Raw genomic sequence first — 26,127 nt, forward strand, 5'->3', positions numbered from 1 at the left:
GATGGGGCTAGGTTGGTCACTGTAATTACGGAAGGTGTATCATTTCCTAAGCTCTCTTTGCATTAAGTGTATGCCATACATTTATCAGACATAATTAGCACTTTAGGTGACAATGATTTGATTTCTTCCCTTGTAATAAAAGCTCTCTGTTTTGGCATATATGTTCAGAATGGGAAATGGAACACTGTTGCTGTTTATTCCCCTGAGGCAAAATTTAGGACAAACTGGGGAAAATATGAAGAGGGCTTACAGACAGGCTTTTGTGAATTTTGCAAACAGAAAAAGAAAATAGTTCAATAAAAGCTTTTAAGGATCACAGTCAAATGCATGCTTTTTGAAAGCAAAGGATATCTATGGAACGTTTCTCCACTTTTAAAGTCAGCATTTAACTTTCCTTTAGATGTGAACAAACCCACACTAAATTGATTCCTAGGCACAACTGCAAAACTGGACACGTTTAAATTGCTGTGTCCGAATCAAAACCATGTTTTTGCTGCCATCTCTGAGGGGACAGAAGAAAATGATTTCAAGAATTTATTTCAAATAAACATCTCTTATTTTTATTTCTATTGCCACAATTAAGAATCATGTTAATTCACTCTTCTATAGATTAGAATGTTTATATAAAAGTTGCAAATTGTTTTTATAAGGGAGAAAGGAGATATGCAAGCTGCTGATATATACGACATATAAAGGAGGTTACGTCCTCTTAAAATCTGTAGCCCCACAAAAAAATACTATGAAAACTTATGCTTTTCCATTTAGATCTTCTTGGACAGCCATTTTCTTCTCTTTTTTCATCAAAAACAAATTGTGACAGTTGAGTTAGTTGATTCCTTTGACTGCATAAATTAGTCAGCAATGTGGTCACTGCTAATGCTTGTTAAAATAAATATTTCTAAAGTAAATTTAATGGTATTAAGTAGCTTGATCTGAACATTCACACTTACCTTGCACTTTCTGAGTTTTTGCTTAATCCTAATGTTTGTTCTGCTAAGATGCAGATATACAGAGAGATGGCTATCTGTTAGAGAATGACTTTCGCATCAGCCTGTTTCAGTGATTTCAAGATCTCACAATATCATGGAAGTAAAGTGTGCGTGAGAGACACTCTAACTACACATGTCCCCCCCCTTCCCTAGGGATCCTTGTTTTTTGTTTTGTTAAACTTTCATGGACCTCTTACTGACCTGAATAAGAATAATTTTAAAGGAACGTTTCTGGGGTTTATGTGAGTTTTTATTTAAGAAGTGTGTAACTAGTAAACCTGAAACACAATGAAATCCATTGAAAAATTGGTATGTACAAAAAAATTATGCATAAACATATTTTGCTTATTGTAAAAATAATAGAAAAGGTAACTGGCATAAACATATTTTGCTTATTGTAAAAATAATAGAAAAGGTAACTGTAGAGCTTTTCAGGGTTAACTTATTACAATTTAGAAATATGTAAGCATGATAAGAGTTCAACAGTTGCAGGCATCATAGTTTTCTAAGTATAGGTATGAATAAAGGATTGTTAAGGCATTAGTAATAGTTTCAAAAAACAGTTTTCTGAGCTAATTTTTAATGTGAGCCCAGTGGAAGTTAAGGCCTCACAAAGAAGTATTATTCTTTATGTATTCTCCCTGATAGTGATATATTGTTTTGCTTTCTCAACATAAGAGAGATTTAGTTTAGAAACTCAAATCTGATTTCTGCAGGCTTGTACCTGTAGCTTAGGGTTTTTTGAGTATAGGCACAAGGGACTGGAAATAAAAAGAAAAGAATGAATCACATTAAAAGAGAACTGGGGGTTACCAAGCAAGGCCAGGCTTGACAGAATGCAGCTACAGGTGATGGTTGATATTCGCTTTCTGATACCAAATTCTTACATGAAAGAGTCACATTAAACTCCCTAAATTACAAGGTGATATAATCACCTGTTACAGAATTAATACTTGTTAAAACCAACTAGTTACTAAACAGGTTTACAGCTAGGTATTGTTAGCACTTTGGTTCCAATGCAAAGACTTTTCCTGGGTTGTTTTTTTTTTTTTTTTTTTTTTTGCTTTTTTACATATAGTTTTATTTATAATTGGCACATGAAACATTTCCCTTCTCGGGTGAAAATATTAAATAACCATGACCTATGATCATGGGGTCCTCTATTACATCTCCTTAGATGGGTATCTTTTACCATTATAATAATGCATGCATGTGTATACATAACACATATTATGCAATGTCAGAAAGCACTTTTGATTTTTCCATACTCCCCTCAGATGAAGTAGGGAACCCATGTCAAAAACCCTCACTTTAGAACAATAAATAAATAAACCAGCCACAACCTTCCTGAGGCTGGCCAACTCTAGCATAAGTAATTCAAGAGGCTGAGAGATGCCAGATAAATTTGATTACTATAAAAGATGGGAATATGTTTCTTTCCTTTGAGAATTCACAAAAAGGGGTCAAAAACAAAGCAATGCTGAAAGCGAACAATTTCATTTCGCCTGCAATTCAAGGTGAAAATTCAAAGGCAATTTTGCAGGAACACTTTATCACAATTTTATAGACCCTCATTTCCTGCACACATCACAATCTTTAATTTCTGAAAGAGGAAAGCAAGAAAAGGGGAAGTGTGGGGTGGGGGGAGGGAGAGGGTGAGGAGGCTGAGACCAACTGTGAGAGGCTTTTTCTTCTTCTTCTTTAAGATATAAATGCAGATATTTATAAAGCAGTGAGGGATTTGTAAATCTTTCTTCAAAGCTGAACCTACTGCTGGGACTGTGATTTGCTAAAAGCTGCTATAGGCATACTCCAAAACTCAGCAGGGTCATCCCTCCCCTTCCAAAAAAATAAAAATAAAAAATAAAAGAAGCAAGGGTGGGCGGGGAGCCACTGATTAGGAGTGTTTCAACAGACGTAAGAGTTTGAGAAAACTGTTTTCATTTTATATCTTCTCCTTAAGTCATGTATATAGATGGTCTTTTTTTACCCTTTTCCAATACACAAAAAGAAAATTTTAAACTCAATACTTTGCTTCTTGTTCTGTTGTTTCACTGACTTTCCTTGATGCTGTTTGAAAATGGCAGGTCATTGCTCAAAGACAAGTTGCTCAGTGGTCCTTTGGAAGGTCACGAACCAAGGACAAATGCAACAGGCACCAATCCAAAGGGTACTCTGACCACTGCTACTCCCTGCCCACAGGTCTTGTCTGGTGTAATGAAAGGCATGGTTGGTGAGCTGGGAGCAAGAAGATCTGATTTCTAGTTTCAATCTTGCCAATAACGTCATGGGTGATCTCAGAGGAAAACCACAAATTCTCTCTCATTTCCTACTAGGGATAAGAAAGAAAGGCCTACTGGCTTCTGAGGGTTGGAAGGACAGAAGAAAACAAGGGGAAAATATTTCGCTCAATTTGAATACTGATGAATCATCGAGATCCAGAAAGCATCTGCAACAGAGAAGGGTCTGAGGAAACACTTGTTGACAAAAGAATGGACAGAGTTTGAAAAGCATAGCTGTAAAAACCAGAGCAAAATCATAATAATGGATTCCAAAGGGACATCAGTGGTGAATAGTGCTGTGAACCTGTATCTCTAAGGCTCTGGACTGGCTTCAGGATGTGGCAGCCATTTCTTTCTCATTTGGCGAAATTAAATTCTGTGGCTGTAACCCCCTCCCATCTCAACTGCATGTCCTTACATAAGTATCATTTGGGCTCAGAGGACTCAAATGGCTACAGAACTTAGCGGGACTGCAGAGAACATGGCCTGCTTAGAAACGTGACACAGTGAGTTTACATTTTTTTCTAAATAGATACGTTATTTTCAGAGAGAATTGGATATAAAACAATTTTTATGTTGGGAAGGGAAAGTGAAAGTGAAGTTGCTCAGTCATGTCCGACTCTTTGCGACTCATGGACTGTAGCCCACCAAGCTCCTCCGTCCATGGGATTCTCCAGGCAAGAATACTGGAGTGGGTTGCCATTTCCTTTTCCAGGGGATCTTCCTAACCCAGGGATCGAACCCAGGTCTCTCACATTGCAGGCAGACACTTTAACCTTTGTGCCACCAGGGAAGGAAAATGGCTTTTAAAAAGGAAAAGAAAAAAAAATATGAGAAAAGGAAAATCCTTTTTTAAGTCTCTGTTGTCCAAACTAAACCAGGCACTGCTGCCAGATGGGAGGGAATATAACTTTGCGAAACAGTGTTACTGACCTTCTTCTGAATGTCTGGCACTCTTGTTTTCTGGGGGAAATTCTTGGGATGCCCTGGCACTGTTCAGTGCTGACCTAAATTCTCATATAAGAACAAAGAGCTACATTAAATGGAAGAACCAAGCCTCTGACAACTGTATCAATTTCTAATTCAAAAATCCAATAGTTAAAATTTACAGTTAAAGCTCTCTATATGCACAGGCTTGTATAAAGTATATAAGTTCTATGTAATGGCTATATATTTATATCCATTCAGAAACCCAGTTATTAAAATGGCTAGTCTCTGATTCAGTGATTTCAACTGGTTAAAAATAATCATTCAATATCCACAAATAGCCAGAGATCTATGGTGAAATTTGCAATCCCATATTTGCCATCTTGGACTTCCCATCCCAAGAACAATCACCTTCATTTCCATAGGAAGAGACAACCCACCAACTGCATACTAAGTGCTACTTATATATCAGCTACAGTGAGACATGGTACATACTGTACAAAACACTCACGTGAAGGAATGGCCACTTGGTTACATCCAGCCAAACCCCAAACAGACAAACAAAAGCAGGCAAACATACAAACCAAGTATCAAAGAGGAAATTATAACAAAGCACTGAGATAGGCCCCAAACAAAAATAATTGTAATGGCAAAAATCTTGCTTTTCTTTACTAACAATATTTTTCAGATATATGATAGTTAAACTATTTCCAAAAGTATTTAAAGTATAAAGTGGTATAAGAATGGGGTGAGTAGCACAAGTATGGCCCATTGGGGATGGCAGGTACCCTTTATTTATTCAACAAATATTTTGCTAGTGTTTCCTGTCAGCTGAGACTACAACAGTGATTAAGAGACGCACGGTCCCACAGCACTTAGGGTCTAACACAGGAGAGGCTGCTGCTGCTACCAAGTCGCTTCAGTGTCTGACTCTGTGCAACCCCGTAGACGGCAGCCCACCAGGCTCCCCCGTCCCTGGGATTCTCCAGGCAAGAACACTGGAGTGGGTTTCCATTGCTTTCTCCAACACAGGAGATGAATAAGTAACTAATTAATTAAATATAGGGTGACACATGTAATGAAAAGGAATATAACTGGTGTTTGGGGAACCACTGAAGAGATGATCCCTCAGATCATAGTTGGACTTCACTTTTGAAAAGAGAAGCTGAGATCCAGATAGAGGGCAGTACATTGTCCAGGGTGATAACAGATAGATTGTTCCAGCAAAGTTTCACCATTTATCCTGGTGAAAAGGATAAATTTCCGAAAATCTACTTTACTAAGAGGAGCCACCCCAAATCCATTTTAGAAGCAAGTGAGATACAAATAAAAATTTTAAACTACAGAAAAATAGATGCTTTGGCATCGCTGAAGAACAAATGATTTTTTTTTCCCTGTACCACACAACAAGTTTTGTGATTTTTCTTCAATATCCTTTAAGTAGCCTGAGTGAAACTTTGGAGACAATGAACTAGAGAGTTTATTTGTATCTGGAAAATGAATGCTTAGACTGGTTTAAAGGGTTCAGATCTCCACATCTTATAAGGTCTATGGATCTGTTACACAGCAAAGAAGTCACATGGGTTCTATCATGTAATAACCATGTCTCAAAAGAGTCACCTATTCAATATATGAAACAGTCCTTTTAAAGTAGTTCCTCTTTACATATTAAAAAAAAAAACAAACCTGTGTTTTCAAAGGGAGCTCTGACCATTCATTTTAGGTCTTTGAGCATCTCCACCAAAATTCTAAGAGAGTTTTAAACATTTCTTCAAGGGGTGATGGAAGCTTATAAACAAAAACTTTTAAGAGGGAAAAGATGTTAAAAGGTGAAACACTGAAAACTGTAGCATAGGAAACCAATGTAAGGTCATAATGCAAGATTTGTGAACAACATATGGTTGGCCATTTCTTTTTTAAAGTAAGTTTTATTGAAGTATAAATACCATGAAAAAATCCACCCATTTTGGTGTATAGTTTTATGAGTTTTGCCAAATGCATAGTCAGGTAACCACCACCAATCCCAAGATACTAAAAAGTTCTACCACTCTCCCAAAACACCCTTATAATTTCAGTCAACACTTCCCCCAAGCCCCAGTCCTTGGGCAATGACCAATCTGTTATCTTTCCCATAATTTTGCCTTTTCCAGGATGTACAGAATCAACAGCATGGAGATTTTTAAGTCTGGCTTCTTTCACTTAGCATAATACATTTGAGATTTTTTCCATGTTGTCCATTCCTTTTTATTACTAAGCAGTATTCCTTCATATAGATATACCATTGCTTATTCACTTACAAGCTGAAGGACATTTGTACTCTTTCCAACTTTGGGTAATTATGAATAAAGCCACTGTAAACTTTCACTGACAAGTTTTAATGTGACAAAGTTTTTATTTCTCTTGGGCAAATCCCTAGGAGTAGGTTTTCTGGGTCATATGGTATATGTATACTTACCTTTATAAAAAGCTGGTATATGCATACTTGACTTTATAAAAAGCTGCTAACACAGTTTCTAAAGTGGCTAGGCCAATCTGCACTCAGCCAGCATGTATGACAGTTTGGTCACTTATTTAAAAAAGGAACTAAAGTATTGCTAAGCAAGATGATTTAATGATATTTTTAAAAAATTACTGGACCTTGATATTTGGAACTGTGAGAATGTTTTTTTTTAATTACATCAGTAGAAAGGATAATAATTATAAAAGAAAGAATAGCACCAAATTTAGTTCCACATAATCTGGATTGAACCAACACTTAATCTCATTATGATTCTTTAGGTGAGAATCTATTTTAGAAGTCATAGAACCTATTACACTGAAGTCGTGTTGCTATTGAATGGTGAAGTGAAGTCGCTCAATCGTGTCTGACTCTTTGCGACCCCATGGAATGTAGCCTACCAGGCTCCTCTGTCCATGGGATTTTCCAGGCAAGAGTACTGGAGTGGGTTGCCATTTCCTTGTCCAGGAGATCTTCCCAACCCAGGGATCGAACTCTGGTCTCCCGCATTGCAAGCAGATGTTTTACCATCTGAGCCACCAGGGAACCCTGCCCTACTCCTCACTAATGCCTCACCCACTCGCTTTCTCTTCCCTTGCCCAGATCTCAGGTTTTTCAGAAGAGTCAGTTCAACTACTGCCATCTCTTAAAGCATTTTGGTCAATAATAACCAATCCCTTCTCTGAATTTATACAGCCCTTATAATTCCTCATAATGTATAACTTCATTACATATCCCATGGTTTATGTTCTATTACCAACATGTTATTTTTCTTCCTTAAGAATCATAAACTTCCTATATTAGGGCTGCCAATAGAGATTAATTCATCTAAGTTAGATACAGTCTCTAAACTAGTATAGATCTATACACACCAGAATATTTTGTGGTAAAAGTGTCCATCATTGTCCAGGTAGTTCAAGGACAAATATATTAGCTACTATAAATACCCAGGAAGACAAAGAAATATATGACTCCAGAGTTAATCCACATCCATCTGGATGGTCCATGCACATAAGTCTAGATGCTTATGTTTAAATTTCTAATATGGTTGTGGCTAAATCAAATTCAACTGGAGAAACCTCCACTCGATCTCCAGATAACCATCTAAAAGGAATGAGAAGATGCCACCACTCATTACCTGTTGGTCCTCTACCCAATCAAGAAGCTAAGGGAAAGGTTACCTGTTTTAACAGGAGGTATCCATCCAAAGAAGCCAATTACTTTTAATGTGGAGATTTGAATGCTGAGAAAGTGAAGAACATTGCCTATATATTTTATCTACTTTTCATCTTTACTGGGTCCAGAAAAAGATATATATGAACTACTCACTTTAATTTCAACTGAGCTTGCTTGCTGGTCTCTTAGATGCAAACTCAGTGCTATTGAGACAGCGGAAGCATTATTGGGAAATGCCGTAGCTGAACCCCAAACAGCTTTGCTGGAGTCGCTTTTTTTTAAATCTCAGAAAAATCACCTTTTATGCCTTTATTTAAAACTATGATCTTAGCTAAGCTGTTGTACTTGACTGTGTCCCTTTAACCTAGGAAACTTGCTGCCAAAAAATGTTATTGAGGCCAACAGCTTAATAAGTTTTATAGAAGATTAAATATTTATATGAATAAAAATAGCACCTGCAGCGACACCAGGAAGGATAAAATGACAAGGGCTATGAAATCTTCATGCTTCAGGGCATAAATCGTTTACCAGCTGGATGAGGCGGTTTTCCTCACAGAACAACTATGTACTGGTAAATCTCTCTTCCTGAGAAGCATCTCAACAACTGATCACTTTTTGGACCAAAGTCTATACCAGAAGGGTCATTAAACTGTTGGTATGCACCCAGCTCAAGGTTGTACAGGATTTAGCAAGTGGACATGATGCCATACCAATAGAAAAAAAAAAAATATATATATATATATAATGATGCAAGAGGCCAAAAACTCCCTTCAAACTAAATGGGTATAAGACAGAATAAAACTCTGAAAGGTGAAAGGACTGAAGAGGGGAAAGATTTCCTTATTTTGATGGCTATTGTGGAGTCAGTACAGTAAAGAATTTAGGACCCTAGGACTTAAAGCTAGTTAAGAAAAAGGTGGGAAGTAGGCAATCGTTCATTGTTTCGGTTAACTATTTTATTTCTTTAATATTTTCCCTGATGTAGAAAGAGAACATGAAGATTGTCAGTAAGGCTTCATCCTTCTAAAAATTGATACAGCCAAGGCCAACATTTGACTGGACCAGAAAACAAGGGAAATAAAATGAAATAAGAAGAAAAATCAGGAGAGTAACAAAATTTATGTACCAAATTTTAGATGCCAGATTTTATTTTTATTTCAGGACCAACTAGACCATGGGCATTTGCAAATGATTCTTTTTTTTTTTTTTTTTACAAGTTACAGGAGTAATAGAAAATATCAATCAATTCATTTTATTAAAAAATAATCAACAAAGTAAAAAGTAGCATTTAGCTAGGCAAAGTATGCTAACAAGGGTAATATCTCATTAGCTTTACTGAAAATTGACTTGACTTTACAAGTTCAGATAACACAATGTGCACATTCTCCAGTTTCTAATATGACTTGATGTACAGTTGCATAGTTAGTTCTTTCTAGAGAAGGATTATTTAAGAAACAGCTATGGGCTCTGGGAAGATGCTCTTGTGCAAAATAGTATATAGAAGTACTTGATGGGCGGCCCTCAGAATGACTAAATGAACAAAGGACTCCTGTGGATTTTAATAACACTGATCCACTTACTAATCGTAAATCAAATGGGAACCTTCTTGCAGTTCAAAGATTTCCAAGATTTCTGGGGAGAATGCTCCAGTAAAGCAGCATGTCATCGACCAGGATTAACCATATTTGCTCACGTTCTTTTAAATACAGTGTTTTGCATTCTCAGGTGCTGGCAGGAACTAGCGAAGTTGCAACAGTGGGAAAGGTGAGAGAAGGGGGCAAAGCGAACATCAGGGCCTGGACTGGGGTCTTTAAGAATCCAGAGTTTTGCACAGAAGATGGCCAGAGCAGAGAGGAGCAGAGAAACGCAGGCTGATAAAGATGAGCTGTCACAGCCTAAGTCATAGAGACAAATAAATGGTTGGTATCAACTGAAGTCATTTCTTATTATTTTTAGAAAGCCTTTAATTTAATGCATATTTTCTTTGCTGAAAAGGAAATAGTGATATTAACAAATTGGTTTTATTTCTAACCTGGCAGGCTGCCTGCAGTGAAATGTAAATACATTTACATGGGAGACGGGATTAGCATTTACTGAAGAAAAAGAGTAGTCAATATTTTAATGAGCAAGTCTAAGAAAGCAATTGCATGAAACACACTCCGATGTCACAGGGGAGCTTTTTAAGTTAAGCCAACTAGTTCCAAATTACTACTTTTCTCGGCTTTCCTTAAGCGGAAGTTTAGACTTACTTAAAAAAAAATACAACTGTGGCATTTAGTCTTAAATATCATAAAATAGCCATAATATTCATCTCCATAAATACATACATTAACCTATATACCTCTCTCTCATTATATATATAGAAAAAGAATGTGTGACATGCCATTCTTCAGTTAAATGGCCCATTTAACTGTGTCATCCTTCTGCTTTTTTCTAAGACAGAAACACTAGGTGAAGAAAATTGATACTATCCAAGAATGGGGGACAGATTCAAGGTGGAGGGGATGCATGAGAGGGAATACAGGTAATCAAAGAAAATGAAAATTGATAATAGTTTAAGGACAGAATCATGTACATAAGACAAAATCTATTAGAAAAACACTGTCATATAATTTCTAATGTGGCACCCCTAGGAGGTACATGTCCATTTTAGAATCTGCTTTTATCAAGAGTTAGAAAAAGAAGGAACAAAGATATTCTGGGAATAGGGTGAATGTGGTAAACCTAGGAGGTGAATATGAGACTTAAAATATCATCAATATTTCAGAAATCAATATTCACATTTAAATGAAATCAAATGATTCTAAGTGTATGAGACTTCTATTCGACATTTCTGAATTCCAGGGGATCTGGTAGGACTAATGATTCAACTGCTAAGTCACTTCAGTCGTGTCCAACTCTGTGCGACCCCATAGACGGCAGCCCACGAGGCTCCCATGTCCCTGGGATTCTCCAGGCAAGAACACTGGAGTGGGTTGCCATTTCCTTCTCCAATGCATGAAAGTGAAGAGTGAAAGTGAAGTTGCTCAGTCGTGTCCAACTCTTAGTGACCCCATGGACTGCAGCCTACAAGGCTCCTCCATCCATGGGATTTTCCAGGCAAGAGTACTGGAGTGGGGTGCCATTGCCTTCTCTGAACGATTCAACAGCAGACATTAAAACACTATTTCCAATATTCTCATGAGTACTAACAAATATTTAAGGATGTTATGCTCTTGCACATGTGCGTGCATGCTAAGTCTCTTCAGTCCTGTCCAACTCTTTGTAACCCTATGAACTATAGGCCACCAGTCTCCTCTGTCCATGAGATTCTCCAGGCAAGAATACTAGAGTGGGTTGCCATGCCTCCAGAGGATCTTCCCAACCCAAGGATTGAACTCATGTCTTTTACATCTCTTGCATTGGTGAGTGGGTTCTTTATCACTAGTGCCACCTGGGAAGCCCTTTATGCTCTTAAATTGGCCAAATTCTACCTACTCTTCAGAACTCAGTCCCAAAATCAAATAATAAAGATGAGTAGAAATTAGTAAAATAGAAAAATAACTGTTATAGAAAATGATCGAAGCCAAAAGTTCTTTTTGAAAAAAAAAAATATGATAAACTAATCAGAACAAAATAATTTAAAAAGGGAAAAGGTACAAATGATCAATACTAAGATTCTGCATGCATTAAAATGATCCTAAGAAAGACCTTATAATTATTTACACTTCACACTTTTATATATTTATATTCATGTACTTTCATGATGTATCTGCATATCCAAAAGGAGTTGTTACACATAAAAGAGAGAAGGCAAGGGAGTAATAAGTCCTGTATTCAGCATAGTGGTTATTTCTTGGTGGGCAGATGTAGGATGAGGACCAGGTAAGGTCCAGGAGGTAGATACCATGGCCCTGTTTGTGTTTTTCATCTTAATCTGAGTCATAAGTTTACTGGTATTCATTTTTATGCTTTATAATATACATATATTACATATTTAATTTTGTATGTATATTATTAATGAAAATGTTTGCAAAAATGTCACAAAACTTGCACATAAACAGAGCAGAGAGGAGAAGAGATCACATTCCCTCTGCTGTCAAAATGACCCCTATCACCCTCATCATCAGCAAGCAAGAGATTTCTCATTGTCTTTAGACCTAAGGAGCGCATGCCAGAAATTTGACATTTTTATGTATCCCATTGAGATATAGAAAAAGAGAACAGAGATCGAGCTTTCAGGGATTCACTCTCTAAATGATTCTCCCTAAAAACTGGGAACTGGACTAGGAGGTATGTAGATACACAGTTCCACAGGTGGCTCAGTGGTGAAGAGTCTGCCTGCCCAATGCAGGAGATGCGGATTTGATCCCTGGGTTGGGAACATCCCCTGGAGAAAGAAATAGCAACCCACTCCAGTATTCTTGCTTGGAAAAATCCCATGGACAGAGGAGCCTGCCAGGCTGTAGTCTATGTGGTCGAAAAGGGTCAGAGGCAACTGAGTAATTGAGCATGCCTGCACATTAATATATCCTCCATATACACATCCAAGAAGGAAATCTGATCCACTGCACAAGAAAATAGACATAAGAGCAAACCCCCTATTCTGTTGACAGACACCAAACAAAGCATTTCTAAGACTTATATAGAAAGGGAACAAAAACATCCCACAAACTCAGAGAAAGATCACTTCTTCTGAAAAATATGATGCTTGCGGAACAGACTTCACCATGAAAGGTACAGAAAATTATAAGGAAAAACATGAAAAGGTAACAGAATTTTAAAAAAAAGAGGAATGCAGTAGAAGAGACTATACTTAACAAAAAATGCATTGGCAGCATGCAAATCTACATTAAAGACAGCAAATACCAGAATGATAATGTAGAAAGAACACAATGTAACTCTTTAGAGAGACTAGAGATCAAACACACACTGTAAGGTTAGATTAAGTTCCAACTTAATTGGCCAACAGAACAGCAGAGTAAGGAATGGATAGATATGTTTCAGTATGAATACCTTTGGTTTCCAGAATCCCAAATAGGAGTGATTGGGAGTGCACTATAAAGATGGCCTCAAATTTGCTCAATCCCTGTATCCATGCCATTGCAATATGACATGAAAGTTCCTCCAATTTAGAACCAGAGTTCATTTCTGTACCCCTTGAATTTGAACTAGTCAGGTGACTTTCTTTGGCCAATGGAACCTTAGCAAAGTATGCCATCAGAGGCTAGAAAAGTGCTTGTGTATTGGGGTTTTCCCTCTCTTGCTGCTTTAGAAACTCTCAGTCTTGTGCCTCTAACACCAGACATATGTATGAGGCCATCAAGATCACCTGCAGTTGACCCACCAGCTGACTACAGTGACATGAGTGTGCACATGTGAGACCTACAGAACTGCACAGATGAGCCCAGCCCAAAGAGAATAACAAGCTAATAAACAATTGCTGTTTTAAGCCACTAAATTTGAAGATGGTTTGTTATGCAACAATGGCTAACTGACACAGAAGCAGTCAGTTATCAGTGATATTCTCCGGTCAAGAGGGGGGCTTTGGATCTGAGCTAAGTAAGCTCGGTGCTAGCTTACTTCCTCTTCCTTACTCTTGGATTTAATTATCAACTAGGAAGAACTTGAACTCATATGTGTTAAGAGGGAATGTTTTAGACTTATGAAACTGTGCTGATTCTCAAGCTAAATACAGTTTTGTTAAAGCTATATCTTCACATAAGACAACAGGGGAAGGAGACAAGGGAAGCAATGTGAATGTCCAAGTAGGTTAACCTTGAGCCATTAATCCTGAAGTAGAACCTTCAGCTTCATGGTTTCCTGGCAAGCCTATTTCACAAAACATCCCTACAGGCAGATGAAAAAATAAGATTAAAATTATCAGAGAGGAAAACATACACATGAAGTTCAGAGATGGGGTTTATCATTCATCTATCTAACTATATATGAATGTCTAGAATACGCCAGGCATTAGACCTATATACCCAGGTACAGAGCAGTGAACAAGACTGCTAAGGCTCCTGCCTTCATAGAACGTACTGTTTCAACATCTAGATCACTGGGGTTCTTGAGAAGATCATAATATATGTGACAACTCTAACAATTTAAGTTATAATAGATGAAAACACTCATCAACTGAAAAAATTCCAGTGGATAAAGATGAAAAGGTTGATTATTATTATTCAAACCCATACTTAGGTGCCTCCTATCAAAATTTTTGAGTTACAAGAATAAAGTCTCACAAATACCAAGGCATAGAAAAACAACACACACACACACACACTAATGATTATACACAGAAAAAAAGAGCCTTGCCTCAGACTTTCCTTTGATGTAGAAATCAATATAACAAAATTACAGAAATTTGAAGGAAAATGGTACAACTCAAGAAATGTATACCTAAACAAAGAAGAAAAAATATCATCACAAATATATGATTTTATAAAACATACAAACCATGCATTCTTTTTGAAAATATATCTAAAGCCATATCCAAACTCACTGAAGGACAAATAAGAATTAGGAGCTCAAAAAGAAGAAAGAAAGTGTAGTGATCTAACTGGGAATAATGAAACCAGTTAAACAAAGAAATAAAATTATAGCACATCTATTTTAAAAAACATTTATTTATTTAAATGTAAATAAAAATATTATTCTTGAAGAATAAGGCATATGCTATAAGAATAATGATTTTTTAAAATAATGCTTTTTCTAAAATGTAAGACAGGAGAAACAAAGTCCAAAATGTAGGACTGGGAAAAAGTGTGGCACATGTGATAGGGCAGGAATTATGGTAGATTCTTTCATTTACTCAGAAGATATAAATTTGAGAGAGACACACAAATTAAGAATGCTTTGGAGAAACACAAAGACTCTGACATAGTGAATAAAGCAGAAATAGATGTTTTTCTGGAACTCTCTTGCTTTTTTAATGATCCAGCAGATGTTGGCAATTTGATCACTGGTTCCTCTGCCTTTTCTAAAACCAGCTTGAACATCTGGAAGTTCATGGTTCACACATTGCTGAAGCCTGGCTTGGAGAATGTTAAGCATTACTTTATTTGCATGTGAGATGAGTGCAATTGTGTGGTAGTTTGAGAATTCTTTGACATTGCCTTTCTTTGGGATGGGAATGAAAACCGACCTTTTGCAGTCCTGTGGCCACTGCTGAGTTTTCCAAATTTGCTGGCATATTGAGTGCAGCACTTTCACAGCATCATCTTTCAGGATTTGAAATACCTCAACTGGAATTCCATTACCTCCACTAGCTTTGTTCGTAGTGATGCTTCCTATGGCCCACTTGATTTCACATTCCAGGATGTCTGGCTCTAGGTCAGTGATCACACCATCATGATTATCTGGGTCGTGAAGATCATTTTTGTACAGTTCTTCTGTGTATCCTTGCCATCTCTTTTCAATATCATCTGCTTCTGTTAGGTCCCTACCATTTCTGTCCTTTACTGAGCCCATCTTTGCGTAAAATGTTCCCTTGGAATCTCTAATTTTCTTGAAGAGATCTCTAGTCTTTACCATTCTATTATTTTTCTCTATTTCTTTGCATTGATTCCTGAGGAAGGCTTTCTTATCTCTTCTTGCTATTCTTTGGAACTCTGCATTCAAATGGGTATATCTTTCCTTTTCTCCTTTGGCTTTTTGCTTCCCTTCTTTTCACAGCTATTTGTAAGGCCTCCTCAGACAGTCATTTTGCTTTTTTGTGTGGATCACAATAAACTGTAGAAAATTCTGAAAGAGATGGGAATACCAGACCAACTGACCTGCTTCTTGAGAAACCTATATGCAGGTCAGGAAGCGACTGTTAGACCTGGACGTGGAGCAACAAACTGGTTCCGAATAGGAAAAGGAGTATGTCAAGGCTGTATATTGTCATCCTGCTTATTTAAATTATATGCAGAGTACATCATGAGAAATGCTGGCCTGGAGGAAGCCCACACTAGAATCAAGATTGCCAGGAGAAATATCAATAACCTCAGATATGCAGATGACACCACCCTTATGGCAGAAAGTGAAGAACTAAAGAGCTTCTTGATGAAAGTGAAAGAGGAGAGTGAAAAAGTTGGCTTAAAGCTCAACATTCAGAAAACGAAGATCATGGCATCTGGTCCCATCACTTCATGGGAAATAGATGGGGAAACAGTAGAAACAATGGCTGACTTTATTTTTCTGGGCTCCAAAATCACTGCAGATGGTGATTGGAGCCATGAAATTAAAAGATGCTTACTCCTTGGTAGGAAAGTTATAACCAACCTGCTGCTGCTGCTAAGTCACGTCAGTCATGTCCGACTCTGTGCAACCCCATAGACGGCAGCCCACTAGGCTCCCCCGTCCCTGGGATTCTCCAGGCAAGAACACTGGAGTGGGTTGCCATTTCCTTCTCCAATGCATGAAAGTGAAAAGTGAAAGTGATATCTCTCAGTCGTCTCTGACTCTTAGCGACCCCACGGACTACCGCCTACCAGGCTCCTCCATCCATGGGAGTTTCCAGGCAGGAGTACTGGAGTGGGATGCCATTGCCTTCTCCAATAACCAACCTAGACAGCATATTAAACAGCAGAGACATTACTTTGCCAACAAAGGTCCATCTAGTCAAGGCTACGGTTTTTCCAGTGGTCATGTATGGATGCGAGAGTTGGACTGTGAAGAAAGCTGAGCACTGAAGAATTGATGCTTTTGAACTGTGGTGTTGGAGAAGACTCTTGAGAGTCCCTTGGACTGCAAGGAGATCCAGCCAGTCCATCCTAAAGATCAGTCCTGGGTGTCCATTGGAAGGACTGATGTTGAAGCTGAAACTCCAATATTTTGGCCACCCGATGCAAAGAGCTGACTCATTTGAAAAGACCCTGATGCTGGGAAAGATTGAGGGAGGAGAAGGGGATGACAGAGGATGAGATGGTTGCATGGCATCACCAACTTGATGGACATGGGTTTGGGTGGACTCTAGGAGTTGATGATGGACAGGGAGGCCTGACGTGCTACGGTTCTACTGCTGCTGCTGCTAAGTCGCTTCAGTCATGTCCAACTCTGTGCGACCCCATAGACGGCAGCCCACCAGGCTCTCCCGTCCCTGGGATTCTCCAGGCAAGAACACTGGAGTGGGTTGCCATTTCCTTCTCCAATGCATGAAAGTGAAAAGTGAAAGTGAAGTCCCTCAGTCACGTCCGACTCTTCACGACCCCATGGACTGCAGCCTACTAGGCTCCTCCGTCCATGGGATCTTCCAGGCAAGAGTACTGGAGGGGGATGCCATTGCCTTCTCCGGTGCTGCAGTTCATGGGGTCTCAAAGAGTCAGACACGACTGAGTGACTGAACTGAACTGAACTTGGAGAAACAAATGAAAATATAATTTAATATAAAACATATACTCTGTTAAAAATTAACAAAGAATGATATGGTCTACATGCTCAAAGAAAGAATAAGGGGAAAAATCACTCAAAGAATTTTTTAAAAATCATAATGAAGGAAGTGATTCATAAATTTTTTATAACAATAACTATAAATGGCTTAAACTTCTCTGTGAGAAGATAAAAAGTAGAAAACTGAGCTGCAAAATAAAATCCAATTATATATATATTTTTACAAGAGATATAGCTAAGACAAATGAGTACAAATAGTATGAGTAAAAGATGAGCAAAGATATGTTAAAGAGATAGACATAGAAGGAAAATAGTGGTTTTAATACTAATATTAAAGAAAATTCAAGGCAAAACATATGAAATGTTCAAAAGGGTTGTTATATTAAGGCAGTAAAATTCAACACAAATATACAATGTTTGTATGTCAAATAATACTTCTTTGTCAGAATGCAAATACCTCTATAAATAAGAGTTAAAGAATGACAAGAACAAATTAATAAACAACTTTAATATGCCTCACAATTGCCTGAAGAAGATCAAAGAAGACACACATACACAAAAATAAGCTATGATATAGAAAAGCTTGATAATACAATAAATTCTCTACTCTAGATAAAATAACTTCCATCTCCAGTGCCCACGGACTCCCTTTCCAAAAATGACCATGTATACTGTTTCATAAGGACAATGTCAGTAAAATTCAAGTAAAAGTCATACCAGGTGTATTTCAGAGACAATTAAACTAGAAATTAATAATAACAGATGAAATCTTAAAATTCAACTACTTTAAAATTTACTCTTTTGAAAGAATTTTGAGTCATAGAGGATGACCCAAATTATTTAAAAATATTTCAAGTTATTAAACAATGAATTAAATTGGTTTTTACTGAATGATTTATTAAATTTAAATACATTAAATTATTAAAAGTGAATGAATACAACATATCAAAAGTCATATGATTCAGCTAAAATGAAAATCATGGGAAAATAAGTAGTTTGAATATTTTAAATAGTAAACACAAATTGAACATGCAACTTAAGAAGCTAGTATGAAGATACAAAAAAATCTAAACAAAAAATAACCTTGAGAGGAAATGAGAGATTTCAAAGAAAATACCCCCCCAAATAAACCAGATGTAGACATTACTTTAACCAATACAATATTGTAAAGTAATTAACCTCCAATTAAAATAAATAAATTTATATTTTAAAAAAAGAACACGGGGTACCTCCATGCTATTTATATGCCTCCAGAGCACGGTGTGGGGTGGGGAGGAGGGCCAGAGAAGACGGAGGAATCTTGTTAATTGATGTTACGAGACCCTCATTCAAAATATTAACAGAAAGGCACAAAGAGAGAACTTTACAGATACATCTTAGGCGTTAGATGTAGAAACTCTAAATAAAAAAGTATCATGACCTGATTAGGGGTGCTTACTTCTGGTACACTAAAATGAATCTATGTTAGAAAATCTGCCAACAGCGACTCAGTTTTACAGAGATGCCAGTTCTAACTGGATTAGCATCAAACTCCAACACAAATACAGTAACCAAGAACATTTTGAAAGAGACAAGTGGGGACAAGTATGGCATTACCAGACATATACCAAAATTAACAAAATCACATAGGACTGCAGTGCCTATGTAGGAAATGATTGCATCAGCAAAATTAAAAACAGCCTAAATGTTCACTGTTCAATAAGAACAGGGAAATCTTTGTGCTACACTCATGTAATTGAATAGTATGAAGTGATAAAGTTACATTGTAGAAGAGCATAAAAAGATACTCAAGCCTTACTGGCAATGGGGAATAAAAATTTACAAATAAGACAACTTAATAATCTTCTTTTATAGAATGAAGTCTAACTACAGGGGATAAAAGCCTTAAAAGATAAATACTAAATGTAAACAGGATATTTTTCAATAACAAGATTAAATGATTTCTAATTTTACTATTTGGACCCTTTGGTATTTCTGAAATTTTTCAAAACTACTGTACTGCTATGATTTTCATAAAATATTAAAAGTCAAATTCTCTCAAATCTAGTATTTTCTTAATTTAAGTACACTTAATACATGACTGAAATTCATATGAAATGCATATAAAAGAAATTGGTGCTCTGTGCTGGTGATAAGCATCTGGATATGACTCACCAAAGAAATTACTATATATCTGAAGGAAATATTAAAATAAACAGCCCAGCACTGCAGTGATTGCATAGAACTGTATATATTCGCTCTGTGCACTGGACAGGAATTTTCCATTTCATACATCATTTACAACTTGCTGCAGTGATTCTGCAAAATCAGTCCATACCATTAGCACACACAAAGAGAAACACCCAGTGTTCTCATTGTTGGAAAATTCAAGTGTTTGGGGCTTCAGTGTGCAAGAATGTCAGTATTTCATCTAAGCAGATATTGCTGTGATAACCAGGATAAGGACACCAGGTGACCAAGTAGGGATCAAATATCCACAGTCAAGCACACTGATTTTTTAAAATCTATAGTCCAAGCTTGGTTTATACTCACAGATATACTTAATTTTTAAAGCTACTTGATATAAATGAAAACAAAATGGTGAAAGTCATAAGCAAATTCCTCCAGAGGGGTATATATTTGTATATATTTAATGGGAACCAGTTCTTATTTCTAAAGTATTTTATCAAGGCATTTATTTGATACCAACCATCTGGTTTCCCGAACACTTCATCAAATGAATATCTGATGGAGTCACCCCAGTCCCTGCTCTTTCTTAACAACGTCTCTACTTTGAAATCACAGGATGGAGGAGTATATTTCCAGAGCAACACTAAATCTTGCCTTGTATACTTCAGGTCAGAGAGAAAGATGTTTTGCTGGACAATGAAATACTCCCCAGGTCAGAAACATCGTGCAATAGGAAAGAGGCATAGGAACTGGCAAATAGCAACTTGTTACTGCTTCCAACATGCCTTAACACTGAAAACTCTCTTTCTCTTCTTTTCTTTTTCCCTATTTAGGAAAATCCAAACCACAATTTTTCTGGAGAGTGCATTTGCCATATCCACATGTCTAACTACTGCCATGGAAATGAATCCCAAGAAACATTCAATGAATTCCAAACAACAGCCTATTTCACTACTCTATGGATTTCCCCATCATTATTCTTCATTCATTTCTAGAACAACAGAGGTCCATACTTATGATCATTCTCAACAAGGAATACATCTATATGCCATCCACATGACACTCACACCAAGACCAGCAATAACTGCTGAAACTGCCAAAGTTCATGACTTATAATGAGTCCCTACCTACATACCAATAGAATCTTCACCAACTGGATTCATTTTCTCAGGAACAAAAGTTAAGTATTTGTTGAGTTTATCATAGTGTGCAGAAGGCATAGAAACACTTGTAGCAAAAGTGAAAAAAAAATCAGGGAAAAACACATAGAGTTTGAGAAGTAAATCCATTAAAATTTAAGTCAGGCATTTCTATGTCATCCATAATCCAAATCATCATGTCTAAGAAATCAGACAGGAGAACACCCTCCATGTGAAATCAACCTCCAACTACTTTGAATGAAACAAAGTACTCTGAGAAAGATTCCATGAGCATCCCAACTGGGATGTGTGTACATACCAAGGGAAGCATTCTTCTTTGACTCCTTCTTCTTATGGTCACAGAAGAATTTAAGAAATCCACAAGTCTGTAAATATATTAAAAAATAAAGAATTGCTGTAAGGAAAAGATATAGAAAATAGCAATCAAAATGATCAAGAAGAGTTAAGTGTTGTAATATGTATGTTTGGACAAAAATGAGGTATTTTGTGTGAGAAGTCAATAAAAATCTGCCAGCTATGGAGGTCATGGTCAGGATGAACACTGACTGCCTCATCACATCTCAGAATGGAAGCACTATTTCCATTGGAAAAGAAAGTCCCACCCCTTCCATCTCTTCCCTCTCAAAAAAGAGGTAGAAGTAGAAGGTGGTAATGGAAATTCATTTCACATTAACTAATAAATCACTAATGATGGATATATTTTATTACTACTTTAACTGCTGAGTTAGGAGAAGACAAATGACTTTGTGATTTTTCTCACGGGTCTCTATCTGGGAAAAGGACAAAGTAAGTTACACCAAATATCTTCTTCAGAAATAATTAAAGATGAGTTCTAAGTTGAGTTTGGAACTCAGTGGTAGAAGTATATTATGTAAATTGGCCTAATAATAACACAAAACTTTAATGGACAAACAGCCAATCTAAAACTGTATCTTTGTGTGTTTTTTTTTTACTAAAGATCCAAATTCAAGTGAACTTTTTAACCTCATTTTTGCTTTTGTGTGTAGATAAGTACTTTACATAGTGTGTGGAAACTGGTAGTTCATATATTGTCACCAGCATGTTGTAAATAGGATGACATAGAACAAAAGTAAAACATATCACATGCAAAGACTGCCAAGGAAAAATAAAAAGTCCAGAAATCCAGCAAGAATAGCAGAAATAGAAAGTTACTACAAGGATTTTGGTTATTCTACACAACATTGCTGCTGTGCTGCTAAGTCGCTTCAGTCATGTCCAACTCTTTGCAACCTCATGGACTATGGCCCGCCAGTCTCCTCTGTCCATGGGATTTTCCAGGCAAGAATACTGGAGTGGGTTGCTATTCCCTCCTCCAGGGGATCTTCCCGACCCAGGGATTGAACCCAGGTCTCCTTTGGCTTCTACATTGCAGGTGGATTCTTTACTGTTGAGCCACTGGGGAACATTAGAGAGAAGTAGACTCAACGTTATAGAGAAGTGACTGTCTGTCAGTGGATGCCTGCTTTATGGGAGAGAGTAACTTACTGTTTATTATTTACTTTTAAGTAGAGAAATTAAAGTTGAGATAGTCAAACCTGGTAGAAAATAATTCTATAAATACATTGCCATTTTTCCCAAACTAAAATGGATATATAAATTAGAAGAGCATGGGAGGGGAAAACATTTTAATTGGAGACAATTGTTTCAGAAAGGCAACAATAATTGATCCATTTACTGATTATACCTCAAAACAGTTTTAAGAATCATTGTCCAAAATCAAGTTTAAAGTGCCTCACTCAGTAAGTGAAGTAGGACTAAAGTAAATTTTAAAACATGAACTTTAAAAAGACTGTTTCATTAAAATTATAGTTACTGAAAACATGGGGAGATTAAGATTAGGAAGGAGGGGACTGACCAAAAATGGGCAAAGAAAGAGCCCAGAAATAGAGAAAGAAATTTAATTCAGAACTGGCAGGAGTCTAGAACAAGCCAAGCCCTGGTTCTGGTTATTGTTTTCAAAGCATTATAAAGGTAAACACCTTTTGCCTTTATATCCTGTGGGATATTAGTCAGCCTTAAAAAAGAAGTAAATTCAGCCATTTGTGATAATATGCATGAACTTGGAGAATTATGCTAAGTGAAGGAGTCAACTACTTGAGGACAAATACTGCATGATTCTTTTTTTAATGGATATGCGATATAGTCAGACTCATAGAAGAAAGAACAGGATGGTGGTTGCCAGGGGATGGAGAGAGGGGGAAATGGGGAATTATTTTCCAACCGGTATATGGTTTCCATTATGCAAAAATGAATAAATTTTAGAGATCTGCTATACAACACAGTACCAATAGTTACCAACACAATATTGGAATTGTAGGCTTTAAAATATGTTAAGAGGATAATTTCATGTTAAATGTTCTTACTAAAAAACAAATAACAACAACAATGAAACTACCAAAGAACAAAAGGAAATAATAAGAGGCAGTTGGTATGCTTAGTACCTTGGTCGAGGTGATGTCATAGGAGTAGGCATATGCCCAGACTCATCAAGATAAATACATTAAGTGCATGCAATTTTTTTGTATATTAATATTACCTCAATACAGCTTTAAAGAAGAATATTTAAACGCTTAACTGCCAAGCCTATTTAGTACTATCTAATGAGGGCATCTCAGAAGTTGCCCTACAATAGGTACCGAATCCTGTTCTCCAGACATAACATCCCATTCTTCCTCCACGTATAAACTGCATTCAGAATTAAGATTTTTACTTATAAGGTACCCAGGAATGCTGCTTTAAGGAAAGATTGCTCAAAATGCAGATATCCCTTAGAAGAAAATTCAAAACTACTTCATTTGGAAAGGTCTTAAGGAAATTCATCATCTACACAGTTCATAATTCATATGTTAATCACTGATTTAAAAGAAAGATAAATAACATGTACATGATTTTTGGAAATGTATACTCGAGATTTTCAACATTTTCACTCTCACAGATATCTTTTATTATAATTTTACAAGTACATAAATGGTGTTTACCAAAATGTTGTTCCATTTTGAAAACATCAGTGATGCACATTATGGGTGAATGCACGATTACCACCAGACTTGAGAAATGCATAAGAATGCTGCTGCTGCTGCTGCTGCTGCTAAGTCACTTCAGTCGTGTCCGACTCTGTGCGACCCTGTAGATGGAAGCCCACCAGGCTCCCTTGTCCCCGGGATTCTCCAGGCAAGAACCCTGCAGTGGGCTGCCATTTCCTTCTCCAATGCATGAAAGTGAAAAGTGAAAGGGAAGTCACTCAGTCATGTCTGATTCTTAGTGACCCCATGGACTGCAGCCTACCAGGCTCCTCCATCCATGGGATTTTCCAGGCAAGAGTACTGGAGTGGGGTGCCATTGCCTTCTCCAAATGCTAAGAATAGCTCAAAGCCCATAGTCACTTGCCTCTCATTCTTCTAAATGTTGAGTAGAGGTAATAGCGGTGTGTGTATGTTTATGTGTGAGACAAGGTGGTAACCACCAATCAACAAAATCTAATCAGAGACTTAAGCCACTGTATAACCTTTTGAAAATATGTAAACAGAAACTGATTTAATAAAGTCAACAGACCATGTTATTTTCTTAAGTGACTTACATTATATTCATACTGTCCCAGACTCCCTGGTCACTTCACAAATCTCTACTAAAGCTAAAACCTAAAAATGACCATATGCAACATGTCTCAGGGATTTTAAGTGACCCAGTTTCTCCCTTTGTAGTAAAAAGAGAACAACATGCTAATAAGCCTCAGACTGTCTAGAGAAAGGGCTGGTAAACTTTTTCTGGAAAGGGCCAGAGTCTAAATATTTTCCTTTTTGCGGGCCATATCTTTTACGCCAGAGCAATTCAGTCCTTATATCAGGAAAACAATAGGTGGGTTCCAAGAGAATTTGTTCACAAAAACAAGAGGCAGACTGGATTTGGCCCATGGGCTGCACTTTGCCAAACACCATTTTTGAGATTCATTATTGGCACTGATTATTTCTACTATATTTTAACAAGGCTTATAAATGTGCAGGCATGTATCCAGACATAAATTTTACAAAAGAATGAAAATATAAGAACAAAAGGAAAATAAGGTTAGGAAAATAAGATAAAGGTCCAAAAAGTTATTAAATAGTTTTCAACATCCTAGAAGCCAAAGCACAGAGTGATATGCATGCTGTGTTGTGTAGGAATAATAACTGCTCTTCATAGATGTTCACCTCCTTCTCCAGGATCCTATGAATATATTAGATCATGTAGCAAGAGGGATTTAAGACTGCAGATGAAATTACAGCTGCTCATTCAGTTCAGTTCAGTTCAGTCGCTCAGTCGTGTCCGACTCTCTGCGACCCCATGAATCGCAGCACGCCAGGCCTCCCGGTCCATCACCAACTTCTGGAGTTCACTCAGACTCGAGTCCATCGAGTCAGTGATGCCACCCAGCCATCTCATCCTCTGTCATCCCCTTCTCCTCCTGCCCCCAATCCCTCCCAGCAGCTGCTCATTAGCTGACCTTAAAATAAAGAAATTATCCTGAATTACCTGGTTAGGCTCTGGATAATCACAAGGGTCCTTCCTTTAAAAGTGGAAGAGGAAGACAGAAGATCAAGAAGCAGACAGAGAGTTGGAATCATGACTAAGACTGGACTGGCTGTTGTTGGCTTTGAAGACAACGCAGGCCATGAGCCAACAAATGTGGGCAGTCTCTAGAAGCTAGAAAAGGCAAGACAATGAACTCTCCCTTGGAGCCTCCAGGAGGAACAGAGCTCTGCCAGCACCTTGCCTTTAGTCCAGTGAGACCCATTTCCAACTTCTAACCTTCAGAACTGTAAAATAATAAATGTAGATTGTTTTAATATACCAGTTCCATGATGGTGTTATTTAATCATGTCGATTACATACTTAAAGAGGTGCTCACGATGAATGTAATGGCAAGTTCCCCGTGTCTCATTTCTGGAACAACCCTTAAGTCGGCTGATGGCATAACAGCAAATCACAGCATGGCAAACGCTCTTCTACAAGGAGCCAGTGTCATGCGAAGTAAGCCAGTCTCTAAAAGTATGCTTAATGTGAGGATCAAACTTAGATTATCTCCAGCAATATTCTTTGAAGTGTGGGATGTTATTACGTGTCAGGAAAAATAAATCTGTGTTCACAGATGTGTAGGAAAAGATAGCTTAAACAAGATTAAACAGTTGTCTTCATGTCGAACTTCTCTGAACCTTTAATATGCTTATGTGAATCTCCAAGAGGATAATGATATAGTCAAACCACTCCAGCTATGAATCCTTTTTCCCTTCTGGGAGTATCATGGGCAGGGCATCATGCAGAACTCATTTTGGAAAAATCTGACCTACAGCAATGGACAAACCCAGTGAACTCTTGGGGAACTTTAGCATGCTCTCCATGTGTTAAGGAAGTGAATGCCTTGTGCAGTTAAGTGGTCTTCAGAGCTGTCCAGTATGATCAGTGCACAAAGGTCATCCAGGCTGCAGACCTCTGGGTGGAGCCTTCCCTCTGTTTAGGATGAGGGCTTCCCCTCAGCAGGGCATGTCTGATGTACAACTCCCTGTACAAAGCATAAA

The sequence above is a fragment of the Oryx dammah genome, unplaced genomic scaffold (assembly GCF_014754425.2).
Source record: "Oryx dammah isolate SB20612 unplaced genomic scaffold, SCBI_Odam_1.1 HiC_scaffold_13, whole genome shotgun sequence".
Lineage (NCBI taxonomy): Eukaryota > Metazoa > Chordata > Mammalia > Artiodactyla > Bovidae > Oryx > Oryx dammah.